This window comes from Petaurus breviceps, unplaced genomic scaffold (genome assembly GCF_028583685.1).
Source record: "Petaurus breviceps papuanus isolate PSGF00001 unplaced genomic scaffold, PetGlider_PUasm1.0 218, whole genome shotgun sequence".
NCBI classification, from domain to species: domain Eukaryota; kingdom Metazoa; phylum Chordata; class Mammalia; order Diprotodontia; family Petauridae; genus Petaurus; species Petaurus breviceps.
The window spans coordinates 5,978,664-5,988,495 of NW_027185872.1; positions in this window are offsets into that span (position 1 = coordinate 5,978,664).

A 9,832-nucleotide genomic window follows, 5' to 3' on the forward strand; every position below is an offset into this window, starting at 1 on the left:
CTATGCTGTCCAAGGTCCATCCTGACTTGGAGTTGTGCTCCCACAAGGTCACTTAACTTCTCTGCCTCCCAAAGCTACCAGGAGGCTCAGGTGAGGTTGTCCACAATGGAATTTTGTCAAAATGGGCTTAGTGGTATTTGATAGTTCATTTGAGGTAAGGAAGTCAGCCTGATGTTCCAGGCTCAGGTAGACTTCTAGGGCTCACTCTTCCTCATGGCAATGATAGCCAAGAGTGTGTCTACACCGGCCTCATAATGCCACAGACCCATAGCATTTTGGAATTATGGTCTCAGTCCACAGTTGTTCAAAGAGTGAGTCTTTCAAAGAATCATTCATTTAGAGCTTGCAGAGACCTCTCTGCTCATCTGACCTTTATATCTTCTTGTACATGAGGCATCTGAGACCCAGGCAGGGTAACGTCACTGCCCAGGGCCACACTGCATGAATCTAAATGAGTAGAGACCAGCGGATCTCAAGCTTCATCACTTGGCAGTACCACGCCTCCTCCATTCGATTTCCTATTACAGGCACTTCATCCTAACACCTCAGTGCTATAAGCACTCATGGGACTATAATGGGGTGAAAAGGAGAAATTTGAGGAGAGGGTGGCAAAACTCTTGATAGAGAGTTTTTAGTAAGACAGAGAGTCTTCCTTTTGGAGTGTGGGATTAGAGAGGCTGGTGTGAGAGACTTGAGGAGAGAGAAGCCACTGTGGGAAGTCCACTATACAGCGAATGACAGAAGAATGAGAGGAAGCCAGGCATGCATGGGGTCCCACTCGAGAAGAGGCAGCATCTGTGTGTGGAGTGGTCTTCCTCCCTTTGACTGAGAGTGGAGGAGATAAGGCAGCATGGACACTGTGTGTGGAGTAAGGGGACTTGGCTTCACTTCCCACCTTAGACACCAGCTCTGGGAGCCTGGCCAAAATCTTTCTATGATCTTCAGTTTTCTCATCCATATAATGAGGGAAATTATATAGCACCTTCCTTACCATATGGTGGTGGCAACAGAGGATATCTCGGTGATGATAGTGTAATAATAATCATAGCTAGCATTTTTCTAGTGCTCTAAGATTTACAAAGCACTTTACAAATTTTATCCCATTTGATTTTCACAGTAACCTTATGTGATTGGTGCTATTATTACCCCCATTTTGTGGTTGAGGAAAATGAAGCTGAGAACATTTACTTGGCCAAAGTCACACAGATAGTAAGTGTATGAAGTGAGATTTGAACTCAAGACTTCCAGCCTCCAAGTACAACTCTATGCAGCAGGCTACTCAGTGAATGCCAACAAGGGCTAGTAACAGAGAAGCAACCTCTGAATCAGAAAGATCCAGCTTCCAGGTCCCCTTCTGACATGATGGAGTGACCCTGCCTGACCTTTCCATGTCCTAGGCAACAGACTCTGATTCACGGCCCACAGGGAGCTTCCTGACTCTGACTTCCTCATACCCATGAAATCACAAGGCCAGACCCAAATATATGCCTCTGTCATTAGTACTGCTTCTCAATGAGGAGGAAAGCTATCACACTCCTTAGCCAGTCCCAGAATTCCCACAGTTCTGGCCTCTGACTTCCAGCTGAAACCTCAGCAGCGACAGGAAGATCAGGGAAGTCTGGAGCCCCAGTCCCTTACCCCAGAGCAGGAGGACAGAGGCTCTGTACCCTAAGGGCCCTCCTGTCCCCAGTATGACAGGTGCAATGCCCTCAACATCCCCCTCCTCACTCCCCTTGGCCCAGTCTCTGAGGACGAGGTGGTCTTCTCCTTGCTGTGGCCATTCTCTCTCACCTGCTCCAGGAGCTGGCCTCTTGCTTCGTTTCTTCTTTTCCCCTAATTTTCTGTTCCTCCTCATTGACGAGACCCACTCGATCCCCTCTGCGGTTTGGAAACCCATCTTCCCTTGTCTCGGATATCTCCTGCAAGGATTCCTCCCATGGCTCGAAGCCCTTCCATAGCCAGACTCGTTATCTGTGTTGCCTCATCTTCCACTGCCTTTTTGGTCCCCAGCTGCCTGCCTGCCCTCTTCACTGCCTGACAGAGCTGCTCCCTGCAAGGTCATCGACAGCCTTTCCTCAGGCTTCTCTGAGACTTTGTTCATTCTTGCCCTCCTTGGAGCACTTGATTGATACTACTGGCTACCCTTTCCTTCTGAATGCTCTCCTCTCCCTGTTTTTTTTAAAGCATCTCTCTTTAGAGCATCCTTCCTTCCTTCTTTCCTTCCTTCTTCCCTTCCTTTCTTTGTATTCTCTCTCTCCAACCTTCTTTCCTTCCTTCCTTCCTTCCTTCCTTCCTTCCTTCCTTCCTTCCTTCCTTCCTTCCATATTAGGGGGAAGAAAAGGAAGATGAAAAACTGGATGGGTTCTTTGATTGGGGTGGATGGAATAATGATACCTGACAACAGAGAGAAGACAGAACTCAGCTCTTCCTTATTTGTCCTGTTTTCTCCCTTAAGGGGAATGCCCTTGACAATGGAAATGTCAAAAGAAAGGTGGTTGTCTAATAGGGGGATATTAGCAATGTTATCAAAAATGCAGAGGAGAAGTCAAAGAGAAAACCCCAGGGTAGAAGGGGAAGGAGGCTGCTTTCCTTTGTCACTTCTGTGGCCAACCTCTTGCTTTGTAATTTTGCCACATTCATTTTCTATTGTTTTCTGGTGGTTGTTTGTGCCATTTAAATTGTTGCCATCTTAGTGTATCTTGTTTTCCTGGCTCTGCTTGGTTGAATTTGCATCAGCCATGCATTTCTTTCTGGGTTTCTCTGTATTCATTATATTTGTCGTTTCTTGTAGCTCACTAGTATTTCATTAATTTCGTGTATCACAATTTGTCCACCAAAAGGTGCTGCTATCAACACGTTGGTTTGTATGGGGACCTTCTCCTTATCAATAACATCCTTGAGGTATATGTTCAGTTGTGTGATCTCTGGGTCAAAGTGCATAGACTTTTTTTACATGTTTATTTACAAAATTCCAAATTCTAGAATGACTGTGCTAACTCACAGCTCCACCAGCAAAGTATTAGTGTGCCTGCATCTTTATATTGGGAGGGGAGATCATTTTATTTTATTTTTTATTAAATAGTTTTATTTTATTTTTTAGTTTACATAAATTTCCACAAGATTTTGAGTTATAAATTTTCTCCCCATTTTTCCCCTACCCACCACCCCAAAACAGTGATCCCACTGAATATCCTGTACCCCAATCTGCTCTTCCTCACATGAAGATTCCCCATTCCCCCTCTGACTTTCCAGTAGGTGACAGTAGAACTCTATGCCCCAGTGCCTGTATATCTTATTTCCCAGTTACATGCATGTAAAATAATAATAACATATTTAAACATTTGATTTTAAAACTTTGAATTCCAGATTCTTTCCCTACCTCTCTCATCACCCACCCTTACTGGGAAGATAAGCAATTCAGTATAGGTTGTACATGTGTAACTATGCAAAACATTTCCATAGTGGATATAATTTGAAAGACTGACTATATTTCCCTCTATCCTATCCCACCCCCAATTATTCTCTTCTCTACTTTGATCCTGTCCCTTTTCAAAAGTGGGTGCTTCCAACTTCCCTCCCCCCAGCCTGTCCTCCCTTCCATCATTCCCCCTCTCATCCCCTTCCCTCCTACTCTCCTGTAAGGTGAAATACCCTATTTAGTGTGTATGTCATTCCCTCCCTAAGCCAAATTCATTGAGAATAAGGTTGTCTCATTCCCTTTTGCCTTCCTATTCTTCCCCTCCATTGTAACAGTTTTCCCTTGCCTCTTCTATATGAGATAATTTACCCCATTCTCTCTCTCCCCATCTCCTCTCATTTTATTCCTCTCTCACCTCTTAATTTGACCTTTTAAGTATCATCCCTTCCTATTCAACGGGTCCTGTGCCCTCTGTCTATGTATTCCTGTACACATATATACACATATTCACATATGTATTCATATACTCATATACCCTCCTATATAGACATATGTATGTATACATATACATACATATGTACATATGTGTTTATATATATATACATTTCTATTCCCTTCAACTACTCTCATACTGAGAAAAGTTTCATAAGTTACAATTATCATTTTTCCATGTAGGAATGTAAGTAGTTCAACTTTGGTAAGTTCCTTATGATTTCTTTTCCCTGTTTACCTTCTCATATTTCTCTTGCTACTTGTATCTGAATTCAACTCTGGTTTTTTCATTAAGAATTCTTGAAAGAGTGCTCTATTCCATTGAATAACCATATTTTCCCCTGAAACATGATTCTTGGTTTTGCTGGGTAGGTGATTCTTGGTTTTAATCCCAGCTCCTTTGACCTCCAGAATATCATATTCCAAGCCCTTTGATCTCTCAGTGTAGAAGCTGCCAGTTCCTGTGTTATCCTGATTATGTTTCCACAGTATTCAATTTGTTTCTTCCTGGATGCTTGTAATATTTTCTCCTTGTTCTGGGAATTCTGGAACCTGGCTATAATATTCCTGGGATCTTTTTCAAGAGGTGATTCTTTCAACCTCTATTTTGTCCTCTGGTTCTAAAACATCAGGGAAATTTTCCTTGAGAATTTCTTGGGGTGGTTAGGTGGCACAATGAGTAAAGCACCAGCCCCAGAGTCAGGAGGAACCGAGTTTGGTTCTGGCCTCAGACACTTAACACTCACACAAAAACACTAGCCCTGTAACCGTGGGCAATTTACTTAATCCCAATTGCCCTCCAAAAGGCCAAAAAAAAAAGTATTTCTTGAAGGATGATTTCTAAGTCCTTTTTTTGATCATGGCTTTCAGGCAGTCCAATAATTTTTGAATTATCTCTCCTGGATCTATTTCCAGGTCAGTGTTTTTTTTTCAATGAGATATTTCTCATTGCCTTCTATTTTTTTCATCTGTTTGGATCTGATTAATAGTATCTTGATTTCTCATAAAGTCACTAGCTTCTGTTTGCTCCAATCTAATTCTGAAGGGACGATTCTCTTCAGTGAGCTTTTGAGATTCTTTTTCCATCTGGTAAATTCAGCTTTTTAAGTTTTTTAAGCTCCTTATTGGCTTTTTGAGCCCCCTTTGCCATTTGAATTAGTCTATTTTTTACAGTGTTATTTTCTTCAGCCAGGTTGTTGATTCTTATTTTATAAATTTATTTTATCATTCTCATTTCTCTTCCCAATTTTTCCTCCACTTCTCTTATTTGGTTTTCAAAATCCTTCTTAAGCTCCTCTATGGCATGTAAGCAGTTTATTCTTTTCTTGGAAGCTTCTGGTGCAGGAGTTGTGACTTTGTTGTCTTCATCCTATTCCATGTCCTGATTCTTTTTATCCCCAAAAATGGTATCCAAAGTTGGACTGCTGTCCTTACTTTTTTTCCTTTGCTTGCTCATGTTGCCCCTCAATTATTTGACTTTTGAGGTTTTTGCCACAGTAGAACTCTGCTACCACATGGGGGAGCTTTGTCCCAATCACTTCTGGAGCTATTAGTTGGGTGCCCTCTCTGAAGATTTCACATGATCTTGCAAACTGGTCATGCACCCCCAAGACACCCACCCAAGACAGTGATCCAGATCCAAGCAGGTTAAAGCAAGAGTGATTATCCCTAAGACTTGTGGCTTGGTCCCCCTACAATCTGCAGGCCAGGAGCTCTGAAGCAGCTGGGGGTAAAGGCCAGATCGCACTCTTGAACTCCCTGTTCCCAAAGTCCATGCTGCACTGACCTTTCACTTTGTCCTTAGCATCTATGGGTTGATGATTCTGGAAACCACCACAGCTGCTGGTGATCAAAAGTCCCTCCAACCAGCAGCTGGTTGTGGGCACCCTGAGGCTCAAACCTCGGGCTTTTGTGGGGCTGGGCTGGGTTCCCCAGCACACTGTGTGCTGGCTGTTTCCTGCTGGCCTGCCGGACTGTCTTCAGCAGGAGGTTAGCTTCTCTGTGTCATTTTGTGGGTTCTGTAGCTCCAAAGTTTGTTTAGAGTAATTTTTTTACATGAATCAGAAGAGGTTGGAGGGGAGTCGAGGGAAGTCCCATTTTTACTCCGCCATCTTGACTCCACCCCAGGAGATCATTTTAAATGAGTGAAGAGTGGACAGGAATCAGTGAAATCAGTGAGTACAAGAAATGGAGATGCGACAGACTGCCCTAATGATCATCAGCAGCCAGCATGATCACAGAGAAACTAAGTAATCTATCAATATTTAATCAATCAATGTTTATTAAGCACCACTATGTGCCAGTCACTGTGCTAAACATTGGGAAAGACAAGCTAAGGCAGGGAGAGTGACTATTCTAGCTTGGTAGCACTGTAGAAAACACATAAGAGATGAAAAAATATGGGAAAGGTAGGATTACAGAATCCATCATAGCAGCAATGTGATGGCTGGCTGTGAGCTGAGAAGTCAGCTAGGTGAAAAGCCTCACTTCACAGATGGGGAGAGAAGGGCCCATAGGCCAAGTGATTGAAAGAGACCTATACACACAGGTTAAGGAGTTTTCATTTTGTCCTTTGCACAAACTCAGTCTCCTCTGCTGGATTTTCCTTCTGGTCATGCCCATAAATTGTTAGTTTCCTTTGAAGCTCTTTTCTCTCCTCTTTCCTCCCCTCCCTTTCCTTTCCTTTCTTCCCCCTCCCCTCCCTTCTTCTTCTTCTCTTCCCTTACTGTCTACCCCTCCTCATCTTCCCCCTCTTTTCTTCTCATCTCCCCTTTTCTGTCCTCTCCTCTCCTCCCTTCCTCTTCTTTCTTCTTCCCTCTCTTCTGTCCTCCCATCCTCTCTTCATTCCTCCTCTCTTCCCTCTTCTCCTTTCTCCTCTTTCCCTTCCTTTTCCTCCTCCTAGAGAACTGCTGGAGGGCAGATGAAGGACAAAAGCCATTCTGGTTTTAACAAAAAAGAAAAACAGAACACAAAAAGGAAAAGATTAAGATATCCAAATTATAAGCTTATGAATTTGACTTTAATTCCTGGGAAGTTTCAGAAATAGATCACTAAAGACATGTTGGGTGAATGTCTAGAAATAGCCAAGGTGACTGATTTCCTCAAGAACAGACCATGTCTGGCTAGCCTTGGTCCCTTTTTTGACAAGGCAATCAAATTGTTAGGTCAGGGTAATGGTGCAGATTGGGTTTACCTTGATTTAGAAGAGAATTTGATAAAGCATCTCAAACTATTCTTGTGGAGAAGATGGAGTCATGTGCACTAGATGAGAGAACAATTACATCAACTTGGAAGTGGCAGGAATCAAAGAACAATTAATAACAGTTCAATGTCAACTTGGAAGGAGGGTTCTGGGGAGTGTCCTGGGGATCTGGCTTCAGCCCTATGCTATTTAACATTTTTTGAAATCACTTGAATGCGGATGGCTAGGTGGCGCAGTGAATAGAGCACCAGCCCTGGAATCAGAAGTACCTGAGTTCAAATCCAACCTCAGACACTTAACATACTAGCCATGTGACTGTGATAGTAGTCTCAGTAGCTCTGAACCAACAGAAAGGTTCCCAGACCCCTGCAACAACAGCACTGTCCTTCACTAGTGGACAGTATTCACTCTCTGTCTGCAGGACAGTCTCAGGAGCTCTTAGCCAACAGCCAGGTTCCAGGACTTCAACAACAGGACTGTCTTTCACTAGTGGACAAATCTGGCAAAACAACATCAAAACAGACAAAGTACCAGCAAAACAGCCATGTTTCCTCAGTCCTTGGCAGCTCCGGGGGCAGGTCTCAACAGTCCAGGGCAATTCAAAGTGGCCCTCAGCAATCCTCTCAGTTTCTCTCTCTGCCTCCACGAGGGTGCTGCTTCCAAAAAGTTCTTCTGCCTCTCTCTTGTCTCTCCAAATCTACGTCACCAGCTCCTCCCACTTCGGGACTCTCTTTTCACATCAACAAGTCCATCCCACAGGTGGGATTAACAAGCTCTGGGTTTTAACACAATCAATTTGAAAACCAAGCCAATACAGGGGGATCTTTATATTCCATTACTATCACAGTAACCTTGGGCAAGTCATTAACCCCAATTGCTCTACCTTCCCCCCTCCAAAAAAAAAATAACTTGAATAAAGATGTAAATGACATGCTAATCAAATTTGCAGATGATGTAAAGCTGGGAGGTGTGGCAAACCTATCATTGGCAGGATGTGAAAAGACCTTGATTTGGCTGATTGTAATCAAATGGCATTTCTTAAGGGTAAGATGTAAAGTCTTACATTTTGGCTAACAAATCAATATCATGAGAACATGGGAGGGAGTCATGGTTCAAGAGAACCTTGTTTGAAGAAGATCTGGGGGTATCCGTGAACTGCTAGCTCCATATGAGAACAGATATGGTGACAGACAATACAATCTCAGGCTGCTTAAATTAATCAAGGTGCAGCCTTCACGAATAAGCAGGTGACAATCTCAGTGCATTTTGTCCTGGTCAAAACACATTTGAAATCCTGTGCTAGTGCTTGGCCCCATTGTAGAGGAACCTAACTGGAGAAGAGGTAGAAGAGTGTGACCAGAGAAGTAAAGGCTCTTGGGATGTGGGCATGGGCAGATGGATGATGGATAGTCCATTAATCAGCATTTATTAGAGACAAAGAGACACACATACAGATGGAGGCTTTTATGAAGCACTTATTACGTGCTCGGCACTATGCTGTCCCTAACTTGGACAAGCCTTAGGGTAGGCATAATTGTCTTCTAGTATTTGAATGATTGTCAATGAGAAGAGGAGTTAGGCTTATCTAGTTTAGCACCAGAAAACCCAAGAAGGAACAATGGGTACAAGTTGGACAGAGGTAACTTTAGTCTTGATAGCGAGAGCAGCTCCCCAACGGAGTTGTCCTCAAGGGCAGCAGTTTTTAACTCCTTCTATTCCTCCAGCTTGAGACCATGTGCCCACATGTATAGTTTAGTGGGGATTTCTCTCATTTATGGGTTGGATTAGATGGTTACTCAGGTCCCTCCCAACTCTCAATCCTGTGATTTTGTATCTTTACCATCCTACATTTGAATAAGAATATAAAAATACAAGGACCCATTTACTTATTGTTGGTCAATTTTTAAAAAAAATCTTTTAATTCAATAGAGCAAAATCTTGCCTTCCATGCTTTTCTCCAGCACAGCAATATCAAAATTGTCTAAGATTGCTTGAGAAGTAGAAAGACAGATCCAGTCCCTGGTCTTTAATGTAAGGAGGGGTTTGAAACAAGGAATGACATAATTACCCAAGACTTTTGCCAGCACCAGAGAGGATTCCAGCATAAAGCCCACATGCCTAGGGATGCTGAAGCCATTTGTGTTCTCCTGTTTGTTGTTGCCCCTGCACAGGAGTGCTTGGATGAGAGAAGAGAATGTTTCCAAAATGGTGGCCTAATGATGCTGTGCAGCTTCATCTCTATTGCACAGCTAAGGCACAGAGGTTCTATGGGGCAAGTGACCAACCTTTGGTCACTCCCAGGTCTTCTTACACCATACCTGGAGCTCTTTCTGTTGATGCCCACTCCTTGGTCACTCATTGAGTCCCGGTTCAAATGCTGCCTCCCACAAAGAAGCTTTTTCCATCCCCTTGGACCTTTCTAGTCTCCAAATGCATGACACTTGTGAGTTTATTCTGTATTTGCTATGTGTTCATTTGTGTTTCATTTATTTGGTATTTGCCAAGGAAATCTCTAGATTAGGGCTCGGAAGGGATAAGCCATTTCAGTCCTGGATTAAGAGGTCTACCTACCACAGAAGAAAGGGCCTTATTTCTCAAATGGGGGATTTTACATTTGGTTCTGGAGGTAACTCTGGGGTTTGTTGAGTGTTGGAGAAGATCAGGGTAGAATGGTAAGACCTTGTAATGGGAATGCAAATTTGGAAGATCTTCCCTGCCCC